This window comes from Bidens hawaiensis, unplaced genomic scaffold (assembly GCF_021521415.1).
Source record: "Bidens hawaiensis isolate Kalapana, Puna unplaced genomic scaffold, B.hawaiensis_p1.1 tig00419396_1, whole genome shotgun sequence".
Taxonomy (NCBI): domain Eukaryota; kingdom Viridiplantae; phylum Streptophyta; class Magnoliopsida; order Asterales; family Asteraceae; genus Bidens; species Bidens hawaiensis.
Window position 1 is genome coordinate 2,030,177 of NW_027504847.1, and position 20,237 is coordinate 2,050,413.

The 20,237-nt window shown below is 36.2% G+C and overlaps 1 long non-coding RNA gene across 1 annotated transcript; it reads right to left on the reverse strand.

Moving 5' to 3' along the window:
• Nucleotides 1–15,049: 15,049 nt before the first annotated feature.
• Nucleotides 15,050–17,948, reverse strand: LOC143608621 (uncharacterized). The gene is made up of 5 exons (XR_013149292.1): nucleotides 17,753–17,948; nucleotides 15,977–16,079; nucleotides 15,838–15,907; nucleotides 15,497–15,595; nucleotides 15,050–15,407 (listed from the first exon to the last, which is right to left on the reverse strand). It is a non-coding gene; the product is annotated as an uncharacterized LOC143608621 (long non-coding RNA).
• Between the last annotated feature and the right edge of the window lie 2,289 nt (nucleotides 17,949–20,237).

Consider the following 20,237-nt stretch of genomic DNA (forward strand, 5'->3'; position numbering starts at 1 on the left):
CACCTATATCACATTTATTAGTAGATCCAATCAATCGATTTAAATTTAAACCGATCTCTAAAGCACCGATTGATTTTGAAGCATATATAGCAATTCAAGCAACTTCAACGAATCTGAACTCAACATCGGGCACCTATATCACATTCATTAGTAGATAATCAATCGATTAGATTTGAAGCAAAGTACCAATCTTTTTTAAGCATATATAGCAATTCAAGCAACTTAAACGAATCTGAAATCAGAATCAAGCACATACAGATTCTTTAGCAGATCCGATCAATCGATTTAAATTTCAAAGCCTATATAGCAATTCGAGCAACTTAATCGAATCTATAATTACAATCAAGCACCTGTATCACATTCATTAGCAGATCCAATCAATCAATACATATAAACTCAAAGCAATATTACCACCGATTGATTTTTAAGAACATATAGCAATTTAAGCAACTTAAACGAATCCAAAATCAAAATCAGGCAGATATAGAACAAGCATTAACATGTATTTGGTAAATCAAAACACAAAATCAATCACGATTTGCAACATGGATGAAATTCTAAAATATATGGAGAGAAAACTTCTTTACCTTGTGCCATGTATCGAAATGTGAGTACCCTGTATTTGTGTTCGAAGAGACTTTCGCTTGTGAATTTACGCCCAAATCCCACCCTTTGGAATTTATAGGAAAGTAATAGGGGCTAAAGTTAAAGTCTCTCTCTGTGGTTTCATTTATAGCACGACACTTGTCACTACGACTTTTTGCCAAATCAGCTCACGGAAACCTTTACGACATCGTTTTCTGTGAGTTTTATTCATGTGAATGTTGTGTCGAGTCACATGAAAATTGTGATACTAAAATATCCGGTTCTTTTTTCTTTTTAATAATTTCGTATCACTGAGCTTAGTTACGAAAAAACTAGCTTCAACTTTAAGTTACCTCAATAAGGGTCCCTTCCATTTACCACCACCACAATTTCTCTGGACTAGCCGCCACCGCTACGTACGGTCATGTGTCCGTGTGTGAGGAGGAGCGACTCACCTTCCGTTGGACGTTTTCTTACGCAGTCACTGCTAACGGCCAATATGATGAGGAGCTAATCCAAAAATTAGCAGACTCTTTTGTGGACCAACTTAATACAGTAAACAGGCCAAAAGGGCCCAAACTTAAAAAGTGCGTAACTTGGGCTACAGATGGAATTACGGGCCCATTACTAAGCCGGACCTGTGGCAAATGCCATAGGCGGTTTGGCTAGCTATCAGGCTCAAACTCCATCATTACAGCCCTCCGATTTTACCCAATTAACAAGAGTTTTCTTTCAAGATTCACAATATTCAAAACCGTCCATAAATAAGTTGAGTTGCACACGCGATCATTAATTTAAGTACGTTGTCATTTAATACTTTTATTACAGTTTCAATTTGTTATTCTGTAATTTCGAATTTTAGCATACCTGTCAAAATTAAAAATCCATATAAAGGTGGCCTCTTGTATTGATTTTATTCAATCAGAAACTTAAATAAAAAAAAAAACCTTTCTTCTTGAGAATTACTTCTTTGCTTATCAATTACTTCTAGTCTGCATCACAATACTGTTCCATTTGTTGTTGTCGTTGCCGCCCTGCAGAATTATAGAAACCGGAAAATTGATTGATTGACAAGAACAAGGATAGTTGGCCAGATTTGAGAGGGGCTAGTCTCCACAATTCTGATCACAGAACAAAACTAAATACAAACCAAAAAAAAATAAAAAATAAACTAGAAACGAGAACTATACGTTTATAATAATTTGTGATGAAGTAGTTACGTCTTTTCAGCTTCATGATTGAATGGATCAACAACAGCTCCGGAAAGGATCTGGAGCTGCTCCACGGGCTGGATATGTATCACAGCATCTTGTGGTATATTGCCATCTGCATCGTTCTGTCCAAGATATAGTTTTTAATATGACTATTCCAGAACGACTGCGGCATCCATTTCCGAGTTCCCCCTTAGGCTTCACGTGTCGTTTCCTGTAGTAGTTTCCTATTTCATACATGTTTAAATTCTAGGATCTCCCTTGTCTTTGTTCCTGATCGCTTTCTGTAGCATTGTTGACTTCCAAACCACCAATTCTGCCAAGTTTTGTGTCATCGTTTTGTTTTTCTGTCCTAGTTGTTTGATGTTTATGTCCAAGTTTATCCAGTTTTGGTCCATGATCACTGATGATGCTGAGACCAAGTTCAAATTCTATTCCGAGTACCTGTTTCCAGCTTTTCAAGTTCAGTATTAGTGTAGCCGTTCAAGTAAAACATAATCATTGATGTTCTTGTTCAGAAGAACTGGTGTCCATGTGTTTAATTCAAACCAAACTGAAACAAGATGACTAAAAAAATTCAAACTCAAACGTTTGGAGTAAGATGGTTATTCGGGTCGAAACACGTGAAGTATAATCGTATTTAACCTTAAAATTATACCGAGACGTAAATAAAAATAATCACGTCGCAAAGGTATATTCAAAATTTCAGAAAACACATTAATGTGCAGTGTATGAGTTGTGGCTAGGGGTAACGTACCTAAAAATAAGCATCTGATAACAGTACATTCTAAATTTTGAATAAAAATATTTTTTAAATACAAGAAGAAAACAATTTTTTTTTAAATTAATTACTATATTAAAATAACTAGAAAAAAATTCACAAAATGAAGCTTGGAAAAAACACCTAACAAAATACCATTTGAGCTACCTTATTTGTTGTAATTATTCCAAAAGAGAATTTATGTAATTCAAAGTATGATAAATAACAAAATATTAAATCTACGATTGTATATATTAGAAATATATATATAATTAGAGTAGAAATGAAAAAGATTAGGTATGGCGATTAACATCATGGATGAACTGTTAGGATACTATGCCTCATATGAGATTTTTACATGTTACATACTCACATCTCTAGGAAGAAATGTTGAAGCCCTGACAAAGATGGCAGCAACATGTATATAAATCTGGGTTGATACCTGACTGTTGGAATAACAAGAAAATACAAAATGTCGGATTCTATGTGCCAAGGATGCCCTGCGATTGTAGAGTAGCGTCACTGATCAATCCTCTGATTAAGTGATGTCTCAACCAGATGTACTTTGTTTTCCCGTGAAATACTAGATTCTTTGTGAAAAATCAGTTTTCTTCTTGTCTAGCTCTACCAAAAAAATTCAACCAGATGAACTCTTTACTTGCTTCAGCATTTGTCATGTATATTACTTCAGTAGTTGAAATAGCAAGCGTACCTCCCACTATAATATTGTTTGGGATCACCTAGATCAGCATGTGTATCCTTTCATAACTACAACTTGTCCTCTGAAACACAATGCTAAATTTAAAGTTCCTTTCACATATTTAAGCAACCATTTTAACAAGAACTCAAATATTAACCTGCTTCCGTACTTAACAAGAACTCAAAGATTTACCTGAGTCCTGAACTTCTTCCTCGTATGTCTTCTCCTATAATTAGGTCTCGAATACCTTCAATGATGAGCTTAGCATTTAATTTCCAAATGAGATGCTAGCGTCTGTGACCATCCACGAGCAATTCTAAGGCAAATAAGACAATATGAGTGCTTGTGTCACATCATCAAACCTTATATAAAAAATATCAAATAGGATACAACAGAAATGAATTAGTTAATATGCGAGGTAACAAATTCACATTCCTTCATCTTTAGATTAACCAACTGGAGAATGAGAAATACCTTGATTGAGGCAGACGGTTTCTCATACACATTAGATAAAGCCTTTAGCAATCGATGCGTAGTCTTTCCGTTGACAATGTTGTAAGCAACACTTTTCGTCAAAGAAAGTCTGACAGCTCTAAACGCTTGTTGATCCAGTAGCACCGAGTCTGCATTGAACATCTATTCTGGTTTTTGTCCCAATGGTGGTTGATGTAAACTCTTTTGATTAAGAGATTATTCAGTATGCATCTTCCAAAATCCAAAGTTACGCCTGTCAAACTTATCAGTCTTAATCTTTCACTCTTCTGCCATGATAACTGAGAATAAACGAGACTGAGCTGATAAAGATTTAACGTGGTTCGGTCAGTGTGGCCCACATCTTGGCTGCAACTAGCTACTATTATTATTGAGGTGATAAAGGATTACAAGTACATAGTCTGTATAACTGTATATATAGAATTAGAATAAAATTACGGTTAACCATTCCTCTGTATTTATAGAATAAGAATTAGGGACCTATTCTGGTGATCATCTGCCAAAATCGGTGACCTAGGGTCGGCTGCCCTTTAGGTCGCACCTCCAAACTAATCCCAACAGATTACGCTTGTTAGGCCCTTTATTGGTTTATTAGATGTGATTGATTAAAAACCATGAACGCCTCACATTGAAAAAAATAATATAAAGATTCATCGACCTTTGCAGTCAAAAGCGACAAAAGCAAACGAAGCGAGGCTGTAGCACCTGTGTTAGGAGCAAGGTAGGCTCTTATAAAGGAACAATAAAAATTAATTACATTTTGAAACTCAAACTTGTTTACTATTTGATTATTGATTGTTAATTATTAAACTTTTTTTCCTATGCCTATTATGTATTTACTTTTATATTATTTCGTCTCTGTTGTGAACTATTGTGCACCTTTTGACTACCTAGTACCTACACAAGGAAAACTTCATCTATTTTGTCGTCAAAGTCGTTAAAAAAAATTATCTAAATTCGCATTAAAGAAAATCTAATATATCATAACAGAACAGGGGACCTCTGTAGATTAACGGACCTATACTGGTAGGTGACTTCAAATTGATAGCTATTGTTCATATTTCACAGCTACGTTATATGAACAGAAATAAAGTAGGGAATTACGAAACACAGAACTCTTGACACATGAATCCAAAACTGATCAAACTGTTCTGTTCAACAATTATAAGGGCCCTCTAAATTTAATACTTAAAGACAGACAGAACTTAAAACACGGGTAAGAGTGGTCGCTTCAACTTTATATTTTTCGTATTAAAATTGGGCCCAGAAACATATAATGCTGAAGGCACGCTATCATATATACTCAGTTCATCGTCAGACAACATATATTACTGAAGACAATGAAAGACTATTGGAAAGCGTATATTCAAAGACTCTCAATTTTAACAAGTCTTAAAAGATAAGTCTTAATGCATTATTACGTAAGAAGTACAGATATATATGGCTGATTTACACACGCATATTTGAAAGATGTTGGCCCGTTAATTAATTCCCGACCCAATTACAAGCTGGTAATGTGTTGGATTAACCTCAATCACAAGTCAGTTAGAGAAACAAAATTAGAATTCTTTAATCAAGCTGGATTAGAGTTCATGTTTATTTCAAATTCAATGTTTAGAGACAGATGAGTTCGTGTTTACATCTAACAGGAGTTCAAGTCTAACAAGTACAGGTTAGATTATATAAACCGAGATGCGGTTTATATTTAAGTTTTTGAGTTATTTATCTTGATCAATAAGATTTGGTGGATTATCGAAGTTTAGGTCTTTTGTTATAACCAAATATTAGACTTATTCAATCCAAATTCATCGTGTGCTTTTTCGTTTTGGTGAGTTATATTAATTCATTCTTGAAGACTCTTATACAAGACATAAACTGATGTATCTAAACATTCCCAGTTTTGTTTACAATCTAGTCAATATTCCTATCAACATATCAAGGCCTGACTTCTAATAACATGATAAACCTGAAACTAAAGCCAATCAGACACATGCAGATGCAATAGAAATTAATCAAAGATCGGAAGTTAATTTTACAAGGATCTTCGCCCATTTAAACATGGAATTTAAGAGGAGGAGTGTAAAACCCTAGCTTTGAAGAGTATCGCGGGAAAATATAACTTAAATAAATCATTTTGGGTATTTATGATTTTCAGAAAGAATTCAATAAATAAATGTACACAAAACCGAATCGGGTAATCAAAACCGAACCGCTATTCCTATTCCTAACCACTAGAACCGGGTAATCAAAACCGAACCGCTAGATCCGAACCATATTATTGAACTTCGGGTCCATTTCTGGTCTTAATTTTGGTGAAAATGGTTCCCAATATGGTTCCGGTTGGGTTTAAACTTTAAAGATTATATTTGAAAACCCAATTTATATAGTGGGCTTTCCAACTTCTAGGTATAGGCAACCATCCATATTCTCACTTTCCTGGCCGTATACAATTCTCTTACAATATCTTAAGCGATAATCACCTTCGATGCCTTAAATTTGTTTTACGATATAATTGTTCTGTAATATCTTGAGGCATTCTAATCTATTCTGATCGCCAACATTAAAATATAATATGAATATGATGATGTTTTATTATGAATTGTCACTTGTTTCTCACACCTAATATAATTATATTAAGGATTTAACAGAAAATTGGTTCTTGTGTGAACTATTTATACGAGAACCGTTTAACCCAGTTTCAAACTGAACTGGAATCGTTAAAATACGGCATGGTTCCAATTCTTATATTTAGCATTTAACGGTTCCGATTCGGTTCATAACCGTTGCACGAGCCTACATGTTTTACCACCGCTATCATACTTAACGCTATAACTCAACGCCTTTGTATGTATCTCATTACTTGTTTTACTATGACCGAGTGAGGAGTTCTCGGGCTTTGCATATACCGACTCATTACCCTGACTAAGTACGCGAAATTGGGTAGTGTACAATCAAATAATGAAAGCAACCAATTTGTCATAGTACTTGGTAGCATCCACTTCTTGTTATGACTTGAACTTTGACATCTTGTCTTCGGGTCACATAGGACAATATGTTGGATTACATGATTGCAAATTAGCTTCTTTCAAAATCTTTAACGCATAGACCTCTTGTTTTATTGCAATCCAGTCCTCCATTTAATTAACTTTAATACCGAGATAATAAAATAATTTTCTTAAATCACTAATATCAAATTTTCCCTACTTGTTTCTTGAGCTCATTAATTTCGGTCTTATCCGAACCTGTCACCAAAAAATCATCCACATAAATAATTAGGACCGATTGTGGTGTGAAGTTTTTTGAATCACCTGCTAGGGGTGAACATTTTGAAAAATCCAACATAACCCGAATCAAAACCCGAGAAAGTCAAATATAAAGGACCGAGAACCACACACAAAAACATCGGTTACCGTCTGTAGGTCCCAAATCGACCACGAACAAATTTTCACTTGATAATAGTTCGAGATGGTTGTGGTAAATCAAATGACCGAACATAAATAATATAAAGATAAGATATAAATGACTGATTTCGTTGTCGTTTAAAAGTTTGTATATATTAATAAAGAACTGTAACACCCGTTAATTTCCTTCTCGTTATCTCGGTCTGTTAAATTATTTAGTTTTCCTCTCAAATGCCATATTCTTCAAGTATGAGGGGTCATGGTGTAACTTTGATATTATATCCCACAGAGGAAATGATTCAAGTTGAATTATTCAACCACTCTTGCACTCACCATGTTCTCCCAACTACTCTTCTTACCTTCTTCCTCCTTTAGCCGACCAAGACATCAAGAGCAGCTCACCATTGTTGAACTACTCATCCACTCATCATGTTCCCCACATGCTTCACTCTTTTTTTTCTTTCTTAAATTGAACGGCCAGCAAAGATGTAGCTCACACCTGCAATCATCTTGTTTACAGCCAGCGGATGGGCATAAAACTTCTATTGAAGGTGAGTTCTATATTTCCCCAGGTGTATTACACCATAATCCATCTTTATGACTCACGTATTGATCATAAACTGCTTGTTTTAGTCTTACCGGGTGGCTGTCCGTTTGAGCAGTTTCGAGACTGAGGTGATTGAGGTTTTCACTCTATAATCTTCCTAGGTATGTCTAGTATAACATACTTTAAGATTATGTCTGTTGATGTTCGTTTGATTGGTCAACTAGTTGTAGATTGAAAACTAATATTCGGTTGACTAGTTTGTGAATTGTGATGTCTAGCGCGTTGTTTGAGGGAACTAACAACCAATTCAAATGTTATAGTCTCGGTATGATTAATGGACTGTAAGAAATTGATTTTAAAGGTGATGGGACTGAATTGGTTGTCGGTTACTCAAACGGGTCGGTACAACGTGAATCCGCGTTCATTGAATAGTTGGTGCTTTGTACTTGCGAGTTACCGACCCATTTGACTCGTGTAGCGTCGTGTGGACTTGTTGACTGTGAATTCATCATATTGGGTCCACATGGGGCTGAGTTGGATGTTAATAGCCTAACCAACTCTTAAACGCGCGTGTTAGTATCACATAGTGCTTCCGGGGGCAAATTGGGAATTCTTTGTTCCCGGGAGTATCTAAGAGTCGTGTGGGTATAAGTAAGGCCCGGGAGCTGTTATGAATGAGATTGATGAGTTCGAGGCCTTGGGTACCTCGAGCCGTGTTAGCACGTCCCGTAGGATAAAAGAGTCCTTTCGGTTCGTTAGTAATGATTGTTTATAAACCGACAGAAGTTTGAGTTGTGGGGATACTTAGGGGATCTCTAGCTCATGGTGAATTCGTGCCTTGTGTCAGGTGAGTTTATGATGCCCTTTTTACTCTTTTTAAGTTTTGGGCTAGCATGTACACTTAAACGATTTTGCTTGAAGAATCGTTTAAATTATTTTGCATAGGCTTATTTATATAGGATAGGCCTTGAAATGATAATGTTGGATGATGTATGGATGTGTATGTATATATATTATTGAATGGCCAATATTTGGCGAATTTTGTAGTCGTTATCGACTACGGATGTTACGTATGCCTACTTCGTGTTTGCACGCGTTGATGGAATGTTATGTGTTGGCGTTGTATGTTTTCTCGGCCCTGAATATTTTTATTGAATGTTATATATATATATATATATATATATATATATACATATATATATATATTTATATACATATATATATATATATATTTATATACATATATATATTGTTATATATAGGAAAGCATGTATAGAGACGTTTATATATAAAGAATGATTACCTATTACTATTGCCAATATGGTTTTTCTGCAGGGGCTATCATAGCTTACAATAGCCACCGTAGCATACTATGGATTCTGAGGAATGAAAATCTATTATTATTATTATTATTATTATTATTATATTATTATTATTATTATTAAAGATGTTATTTATTTAAACTTGAACTCACTCAGCTTAAGCTGACTTTGTGTACATGTTAGTGTGAGTTTCAGGTTAAAAGGAGGATGCTTCCCACTTGGACGTGCTCGAGACTACTCGGTCGGTTGAAGGCATACTTAGTCGGAAGTTCAATAAAATTAAGCATTCTCTTTTAATGTTTTATTGAATACATTTCAATTTGATTTTGGGAATTTGTTTTAATAATTTTCCGCTGAACCTATACTCTGAATTATTATTTTAATGGAATGAGCTGACTAAGTTTAAGTATTTTTATAAATATCGTGTATGAGTACCAACTGTGGGACCACCGGGAGTCGGGTCTTACAAGAACCGACCCACCCAAGGTGAGCTCCCCTTGGGTGGATGATTACACCATGGAAAACACACACATAAATATGACAACAATTGCCTTATTTATAGCTAAACAATACAAATAAACTAGAAGCTTTCCCGTTGAAGTTAAACACGTGTCGAAGCTCTCGTCTCGGATCCGGAAACCACACCCACTTTAATTATTTACTTGACCAAATATACATTTAACGTGCTTCGTCACATTGATATCGCAAGTCATAATTTGGCCCTACAATCACCCCATTGACTTATGATATCAATTGTTTAACCGTGTCAAACATTTTCATGAATCACCCGATAAACTGAAACCACTTTGTTTCAATTCACCCCCTCAAGGTATGGCCCACCTAATTTAATGAAGGAGTTCTCGTTTCTTTATCCATCTCGGATCTTAAGCAATATAGGTTGAGATGAGCTCGAATATCCACAAATCGATTTCAAATTACCGGATTCAATGATCGATGATAAAACTTATTATTTCCTCTTCAAATCCATATCCAAATCCACATCATCCATGAACATAAACATTAAACTGAATCCTTCTAACATCAAATTAAACAGCAAGCGTACCATATCTTATATATTCTGAGCGAAACGGCCATCAAAGAACAAGAAGCTACATTTAAGTTGAAGATTCATGCCGATTTTGACTTTCTTCACATTTAACTCATACGAGCTCAACAACTATTCATCTAAAAAAACCCCAAATCACCATGAAATGCTCACAAATCTGTTACATGAACATGTGAAATCCAAAAACGAACATGCATCTGTAATATCTTCACCAGGCCAGATAACATATGCTTCTAATCAAACCAAAACAGCCTCTTATTCTTCATAAAAGCCCATTTTCATATAAAAACCCTCAAAACGAACCTTTAACCTGCAGTGAATCCAGATCTACACACAAGATGAACTTCGAGCATCTTTATTTTCTCAGATCTTCAAATTTTATTTCCAAACTTCTAACTTTCTTTTCAAAACTTCAACGGATTTAACGTCTCAGTTCGGGTAATAGCGGAAATAGAACCCAAATATCAAGAACAAAGTTGAATTAGTTGATTCAAAACCGCTCTGATACCAAGTGTAGGTCCCAAATCGACCAGGAACGGATTTTGCACTTGATAATAGTTCGAGACGGATTTTGTTCATGATAAGCGATCGAGACGGGTGCAGTGAAATCAAACGATCGAACGAAAACAAATAAATCTAATATAAACGAATGGTGAACGATCTCGTTGTCGATTAAAAGATTTGATATATTAATAAAGAACCGATCCCACCCAAGGTACGTGAGCTTCCCTTAAGTGGTTGATTACACCATAAAACACACACATAAATGACAACAATTACCCTATTTATAGTTAAACAATACAAATAAACTAGAAGTTTTCTCGTTGAAGTTAAACACGTGTCAAAGCTCTTATCTAGGATCCAGAAACCATGCCACTTAATTATTTACTTGACCAAATATATATTTAACGTGTGTCATCACATTGATATCGCAAGTCATAATTTGGCCGTACACTGTCGAGCTTGCGGCGCGCGCATATAATGTATGTATGTGTGAACCCTCGGGTGGGCAAAAGTGAAATTGCACTAATTTTGATGTTATTTTACTAATCTCGTGAAAATAACGTTAAAAGTGGCGTAACGTTAATCGGGCATCATGTGGTGGCGTTGATAGCCGAAAGACAAGGGTACATGCACCGATCAACCGGTGTTCCGATGATTGAGTGCTATGTGCTTTATGTCCAAGGCTTGATGCAAAACCACTATCGAGCCGGGGGTCTCACCGGAAGCAGCCTCTCTATCCCTATGGGGTAGAGGTAAGGCTGTCTACATCTTACCCTCCTCAGACCCTACCATAGATTTGCTATTGGTGGGATATGCTGAGTACGATGATGATGATGATGACGACGACGACGACTGTCGAGCTTTGAAATCCATGTATCTATGATGTTAGGGGTTTAGATATTGCAAAACACACACAAGCACAAACAATCTACAAGCAAAATTATAAACAAAGATGAGCACGTGAGATTTATGTGGTTTGATAAGCTGACCTACGTCATGGTTGCAAACATGATACTTTTTATTATTGTTTTCCACCTCACTCGTGATGAGGATATTACAAGTTCAATGAATATAAATAGAGAACATAATATGGTTTACAACTTAATCCCCAAGAAAACTATTAACGAGCTATAATTAAATAAAACTGGCTAGGGCATGTCACTAATCTTCAAATTAATTAATCTGACACTAAGATGTATTTTAACCTATACCAGATTAAGCCTTCATAAACCAAACAATCTTCCACTTGGAGGCTTGATAATCTTTAACTTGCCTTATGTTGTGATCACTTGTATTCTTATAATCTTCTTCATCTTCCCCGTTGCAGAGACCTTCTAATAGTTAACCTAAAGGCCCGTTGAAGCTCTCCTGAGCTCCAACACATTAGTCATGGCTACAATGCAACTGACTCGTTCTCTGTCCCTACCGGATCCCACTTACACGAACTGTTGGATCCTGAATCCCGCTTACACGAACTGTCGGATCCTGAAACTCTCCATATTTAGTAATATCTAGTAGATAATCCTCTGGAGAGACTTTGACCATCGAAATATTGGTTCTCTTAACCCACAATCTAGTAACTCTAGCTAATGCTTTGATTGACTGACTGCCACGAAAACCCCCGACTAGTTTCTCTGAACCTTTTCTAGAGCGTTTAACCTAAATATGGCCTGTGACTTTGGATTTAGTCTACTACAAAATAAATCTTATTTGGTCTTCTTCTTAAATGGATCAGTCATTCCTCTGACAATAAACTGACCATAACAGCGAACCCCTATTTCTTCCTCGAGCTATAACAAGATTTCCCCTAACAACTTTCAACTGTCTATTCCTAAATTTAACCTTGTGTCCTTGTTCATCCAACTGGCCAACGGAAATTAACTTTTTCTTTAAGCTTTTGAAAACCGGATGAAGTAACTAAATTCATTTCAACCATGCCCGTAACATCAAGAACATCATTGTTCACTAGTCTAACTTTACCAAAATCACCTCCCTTCAAATTCTGCAATGCTTCACTATTGTGGGTAACATCAAATGAAGCGCTAGAATCCATAACCATGAATCAACATTACTCTCAACACTCATAACTAAAGCCTCGTTTGAGTATTCTTTTGCAATGTTAACTTCTTTCACTTTTTTCTTTTCATTCTTATCATTCGGACCCTAATTCCTAAAGTTTTCTGCCTCATTGCAGTTCCAATATAAACATCCTTCTAAGTTCTAGACTGACTTCCCGCTCTCACTGCCTCTGCTGTTTTTCCTTCCTCTGCCAACATGCATTAAATCAATTGATGATTCACCTGAATTTCTTTGCCCGGAATAAGATCCCATCCCATCAAAAGTGAACTTGTTGGTAGAACTAGTAATCACTGTAATAGTTCTAACCAGCTATCTCACAATGATGATAACAGTAGTAGAGCCTAAACCTCATCCTTGAATTTGATGCTAACTGAACAAGTCTTAACAAAACCGAGTTTAAGTTGTTGATGTGTACTGTAATTGAACTTCCTTTTTTCATCTTCGTGTTTACCGATTCATGTATTATGGAAACCTTAATAGCTGCCGAAGACTTCTCGTACATATTAGACAATGCATCCATAATCCCACGCTGTGTTTTCCTTCAAGATGTTGAACGCAACATCCCCCGATAACGATAATCTAATAACTGCCTTAGCTTTCTTCAAAGTTCACCCAATACCATGTCCAAATCCTTCTGAACCAACAAATCCTCCATTTGAATTTTCCGCCAGCCAAATTCTTTTCTACCAAACTTCTCAATCTGAAGTTTCCTGCTCTTAGCCATTATTTTAAGTTGTTCCTATGGCTTCTTTTTCTTTCTGATTGAGAATGCTAAGTTGCATGGTGGCTTCTATTATTGTCTTCCTCTATTCGATCAAAAGCAAACAACGGTGGGGTTTGTTGAAAAACTAACTTTGATCGAACAACCAGGATTTAATGGTCCGCTGCCAAAAAAGTAACCCTAGTTTGATCCAAACAATTTATCTTGCATTGTGTTTCTCATGTGTGTAACCATAACCTCGGCTCTTGATACCAGTTGTTAGGAATTCGGATATTGCATTGTATTTCTCACTTGAGAATGACATAAAAACCCTTCTGGGATAGGTATTCGGGTATATGATTAAAAAAAAGTTACGGGTTCAGGTGTAGGTATGATTGATAAAAAAATGAATTCGAGAAGATGGTTTCGATGTGCGCAAAACCCTAACTTTGGAGGGTATTGTGGCAATATATGACTTAAACTAATCATTTTGGTATTTATGATTTTCAAAATGAATTCAAGTGTTCAATAAATAAACGAACACAAATAGTCCTTAGGTCGGATTATATGTTTTTACCTCCACAACCATATGCTTAACACCATAACTCAACACCCCGTATGTCTCATTATTTGTTTTACCATGACCGAGTGAGGAGACTTCGGGGTCTGGCCCATTACCCCAAACCGAGTACGCGAGATTGGGTAGAGTTCGACCAATTACCAAAGGCAACCGACTTGTCGCGGTACTCGGTAGCACCCACTTCCGGCTCTGACTCAAAATTTGGCATCTTGTTTGCGGGTTGCATCAAACTGTAGATTGGATTACATGATTGTAAATTAGCCTCTTTCAAGATCTTCAACTCGCAGGCCTCTTGTTTTATTGCAAGCCCGTCTACCATTTGGTTAAAGATAAATTTCTAAAATCACTCATCTCTAAATTTTCCACCATTTGTTCCTTGAACTCATAAACGTAGGTCTTTTTCAAACTCGTTACTACCAAATCATTAACATAAATAAGTAGGACTGATTTTGGTAACTTTTTGTAGACCGCCAGCTCTTTTTCACACCTTTGGAACCAATGAGAATCTTGCTTAGCTTGGTATTCCTAGCTCGTGGAGCCTGCCTTAGTTCGTGTAGGGCCTTAAAAAGTTTGCAAACTATATATTCTCTCACACCTCGGATTTTGAATCCCTGCAGTTCTAAAACGTATAATTCTTCGCTGAGCTATTTATATTCCATACATCAATTTATATCAGTTTGAATAGAATTGACTTGAATTCGAATTTTGAATGCAAATGGAATTATGAATTCGAAACGTTTTCAAATCTAATTTGAATTAAGCAACAATTTAAATAACCAAAGTAACTCGATATTTGATTCGCTGAATCTTAATTGCGCGCAACTAGAAATTTAATGGTATGATAACCGAAAACAATAAACCACTACAGCAATTAAAAGGTACGTCTCACAAAACGTGAGATTAACAAGAAACAAGTTCTCATAATTAATTTGACATCGAGCAAACAAACATAACTTAAAACACTCACTACTAGAAAAAGGCTTTTAATGACTCGCATTGCGAGTCATAAATGGGTACACATGACTTGCAAATACGAGTCATTGATAACCCAGTCATAAATCAATTATGACTCACACTCGCAAGTCATAACTTATGACTCGCCTTTATGACTCACATTTCATGACTCACGTTTATGACTTACACATTATGACTCTCATTTATGACTGTAATTTATGACACGCAAAGTTGCGAGTTATGGTATTATTTAAAAAAAAAATTATTTACTATTATTATTATTATTATTATGCATTCTACTATTTAAATTAATGACACAATTATACAAAATAAACCTTTCATTTCATTTCTTAATTAAGCATCCTACATCAAAATGTTACAAAAAATATTTTTTTAGTCAATACAAGAAATCATTCTCGAAAAACAAACTGAACCGCATAGCTTACCCATTCTTCACGAACCGCGTCAAGATCCGCATCCGTGTATACCTCTTTGCCTCCACCAACCTAAGAAGAAAAAAAAAGACGTTACAAACTTGGTCGGGTCAAAACACATTCGATCAAAACAAACCAATAAAAGAGTAAATTACACTTACATTGTTATTGACGAGTATGTCAAATCCGTCACGAACTATCTCCTTCATGAAGTTTAAGATATAATATCCGCACTCTATACTTCCCGGTTGAGTTGGACACTACAGAATAACATATTTAAAGTTACATATTATGATTGAATGATAATACAATATCAGAACAGCCCGCAGATCATAATAACGCACATATCAGAACAGCCCGCGTGCAGATCAAAATAGCGCGCGAGCCCGGATCAGATCAGCACGTGCGCAGTCAGTTCAAATCTGCGCGCGCGTGCAGTTCAGATAAGATATGATAATAACGCGTGCAGTTCAATTTCCATTTAAAGAAATTAAGTACTCACCTTGTTGTTGACCCAGTTGACTTTGATACGCATGTTGGCTCCCGTTTTTACAGCGTACACTATCATTGCGCTACAATATAAATTTTTAAATATATCAATGAATATAATATATAATGTTTCAATAATTTGTATAACTTGCGCATCGATAATTATTTGCATAAACCTCCTGTTTTTAGTTCTCTTGCTTTCTTCCACAACAATGACCTATCAATCTCCTCTTCATCCTTTCCGGTTTCTTGCATCTACACAACAGTGAATCGAGTCAGCGCGCGCGTGCAGTTTTTTTGCGAAAAATGTACATGTTCAGGTCAGCGCACGCGCTGTGACTGATTCAGCGCGCGCGCGGAGTAAATACATTCTTCAACCTTAATTATGTGTACACTAGTGTAAATGAAATTTTTAAAGATATTTCCTTTTTATACTAAACACATCAAGCAGTACTTGACAAGTATATAAATATTTTGGGACTGGGTCATTATATATTATCTTTCTTGATTTATGAAGGTTTGCTGTAATTCTTATACATGCGTATGAAAAAAAAAAAGAAGAAACACTGTAAAAAAGTTTTTGGCCACTATTAAAAAGCACAGTTTTTCATGTATACCAAAAAGCAGAAGGAAATATTGCCTGTGTAGTTAAATCAAATGAATTTGTAGGGTACAAACCTCAGTTCAGTTCAATCAAATTCAGATCCCAAAATTCGCAATCCATGCATATTTATACATTATTTGAAGCAAAAAGCATTCACTTCAATACAAAAATTCGCAGAGTCCGGGTCAGCGCGTGCGCAGTGTCTGGTTAGCGTGCGCGCAGTGTCCGGGTCAGCGCGCGCGCAGTGTCTGGGTGCGCAGTCTGAATCAGCGCGCGCGCCATCTGGGTCAGCGCGCGCACATTCCGGGTCAGGGCGCGCGCGCAGAGTCCGATTCAGCGTGCGCGCAGAGTCTGGGTCAGCGCGCGCGCAGAGTCCGGGTCAGCGCGCGCAGTTCGGTTATCAGCGCACGCGCCATCTGGGTCAGCGCGCGCGCAGAGTCCGGGTCAGCGCGCGCACGCAGTCCGGTTCAGCGAGCACGCGCAGTCCGGTTCAGCGCGCACGCGCAGTTTGGGTCACAGCGCGCGCAGAGTATTAAAAGTTCATGAATTGCTAACATATTAAAACACTATTATATTAAGAACCAGGTTTTCATTAGCTTTTTGTAAACACTAATAAGCCAATAAACGTTTTTCATACCCAATCACAAACATGCTCTAAATGTCGTTTTAAATATTCTATTTGTTTTTATATATTAATTCGACCAACTTAAATATTTTTAGTTTAATTATGGTATCAAGTAAACCCAGTCCGGATCAGCGCGCGTGCAGATCGGGTCAACGCGCGCGTGCATGCACATCACTATTGTGCATGATTTATCGATCTCCATTTGTTTCTACTTTGACACCATGACAGAAAATAAAATCAAAATTTATACTTGAATAAAATTCTTTTACACGGTCATTATTGTGTCAATAGAGTTAATGTTAACAATATACCTACAATCACAACATTTAACGTATAGTTCGGGTTCGGCTCGTTTGCACACATACAAACCTATTAACAATTAAATATACATTGTGTTTAAAAAACTAACATGTAAAATCCACCTAAAATCACAACAATTAACACACATACATACAAATCTGTTCATATTAAGTGCAAATCTACATACACACATACAAATAACTTTTAATTACCAGTTCATATTAAGCCAAAATCAGCACATATGATGAAACAATGAACAAAAAGTATTAGAAATTTAGCATAGGAGGTGTGTAAACGAAACCAGTATTACACTTGTATAATTATACAGTTCTTATTAAGCATAGGCAATTATACAGGTGTGTAAACAAAGAGTATTAGAAGTTTATGATAATGATATACCTGTTTAGGCAATTCTCAAAAGTTTGGCGGAGAGGTGGTGGTCTGGTACGGCGCCGGAGATTCCCACCAGTGGTGAGGAAGTGCGGCGCCGAGGAAGTGCAGCGGCGGAGATGGTCTGGTGGTGACGCCGAGGAACGGTGGTGGTCTAGTGGGTGACGCCGGGAGGTTCTCGGTGGTGGTGTGGTGTTTTAGAGAGTCATGGTGGCGGGTGATTGAGGGGGTGTTTGGCCTAGCTTATTTAGCAAAGCTTATTGCTTATTTAGCTTTTTTATATAAAATAAGCTTAACTTGGTGTTTGGTTTAGCTTTTTTAGCTTTTTTAGCTTATGCTTATAAGCTTATATAAGCCAATTTGTAGAAGCTTATTTGAAGATGATTTTTTAGCTTATTTAAAGAAGTTTATTTGTTTAAGGGGGAAAATTACTCATTTACCTTCAAATGGTGATGGATTAATAATATTGAAGCAACTTATTACTAAAACAAATTAAAGAATGATGGATTTAACAACTTATTAAGACTTATAATCAACTTGTAGAATATAAGCTAATCCAAACACTTAAAAAGAGCTTATCAAATACTAGAAAATAAGCTATAAGCTACTTTAAAATATAAACACAAGCTAAAAAATAAAAGCTAGGCCAAACACCCCCTGAAACGGGTCTGGTGTTTTAGCTTTTCATTTGGTATTTTATCTTGTGAGGGAAAAATGGGAGGGAGAAATGGGTGATTGAAACTTGAAATGGGTGAAGGGTTTTAAAACGGGTCGGGTTAGATGGGTGAAGGGTTTTGTTTAGTTGATTGACAAGTTTTCTTTTATTAATTTTTATTTTATGACTAGCATTTAATGACTCGCAAAAAAGAGAGTCATAAATCTTTGTTTTTATTTTATTTTATGACTCCTGCTTAATGACTCGCAAAACAGTGAGTCATAAATCTTCTATTTTTTAGAAAACATGACTCTTTTTCTATGACACACGTCTTTGCGAGTCATAAATAGCCGCGGGTCATAAATTGTTAGTCATTAAAAGCCATTTTTCTAGTAGTGACTATGTTTAATTTGATCATGATAACCAAATAGAATTTAATTAAAAACACTAAACTGTGTTATCGAATATGATTAAAAAGCTAAACCTAGAACAAGCAAGTGATGGATCACAAGTTAATCAGTTGCATTTGCATAAAATCAGTGCACGCTCTGCATTGGCTGCCCTCGAACCTGCACTTTTCGCATCCAAAACAGTGCACGCAGTACTTGCAACTTTTGCAGATCGTTTTCATCTTAGTCTTTCAGAGACTCCTCACCCACAAACCCCATTTTAAATGTGATGCCAATAGTAAAAGCATTGTTTACAGCTTCTATAAAGTGGTTTAACGCTACGATAAACTGACTTGTCCTGCAAAAAGTCCAGCACTTATGAGATATTATAAGGAAAAAAAATGAGGGATTCACTTTCTTTCAAGTAATTTGGGATTCATCATTCATACCTTGGTTTGTAGTAAACCACTAACCCGATTTGAGTTAACTTAAAACCGCATATGATGCAGTTGCAAGCACACCCAAATGCTTGCTCTGTGTAGAAATTACCGAAGATGGCATAATGCTATGTTGACGAGTTTGACGTCCAACTCCAACACTTAATTCATCATTTCCTCCCCTATAAGTACAGATATATCATAAACGTCTATTAAAATGTTACTAAATGCGACAGATAAATAGACATAAATGAACAAAAAGAATAGTACCCAAGAAATATATCCCCAGCCACTAACTCGTTGCTAGTAACAAAAGTATTCCATCATCTTTTAGAGGATGGCCATCATGTCCTTGATCAGCACCCCAACGGATCCCACTATCTTACTTCCGTTGCGTCTGTAACAGGAGATGAATATTGTTATCAAAATTTTGTGCCATTATTGTGAATACATCAAATCTGTTTTAGAAATTTGCACAAAACAAACCAAAAATATGTACCCTAAAAATAAATATTTATGCTACAAAAAAAGGTGGGTTTAACATTTTAGTCGTGAGTGCGGACAGTGATAGTCGTGAGTCGTGAGGAGACGATGGTGATAATTGCAATGGTGACGGCCTGACCTAAGTAGGGTATATATAGCGTGTTTTTCATCTTTTTTTTTCTTTTTTCTTCATTTTTTTGGTTTTCCTTTTCCAGATCACATATAGGGCTATTCGCCTGTTCACGAGCCGAGCCGAGCCGAACCAAGCGAATGGTTGCTCATTGCTTGGCTCGTTTACAACCGAACCAAACCGAGCAGCTGAAATTCGAACCGAGCGAAAACCCAAACGAGCCAAAATCGAATCGAGCATTTTTCGATCGAACATCGAGCGATTTCGAGCATTATTTATTTATTTTTCACTTAAAAAAATTCAATAAGAAACAAATTTGAATGTTGTAAATAATATATTTTATAAATAAATTAGTAGTTTTTAGACAAACATATAATATATTGTAAATTTTTATTATAAA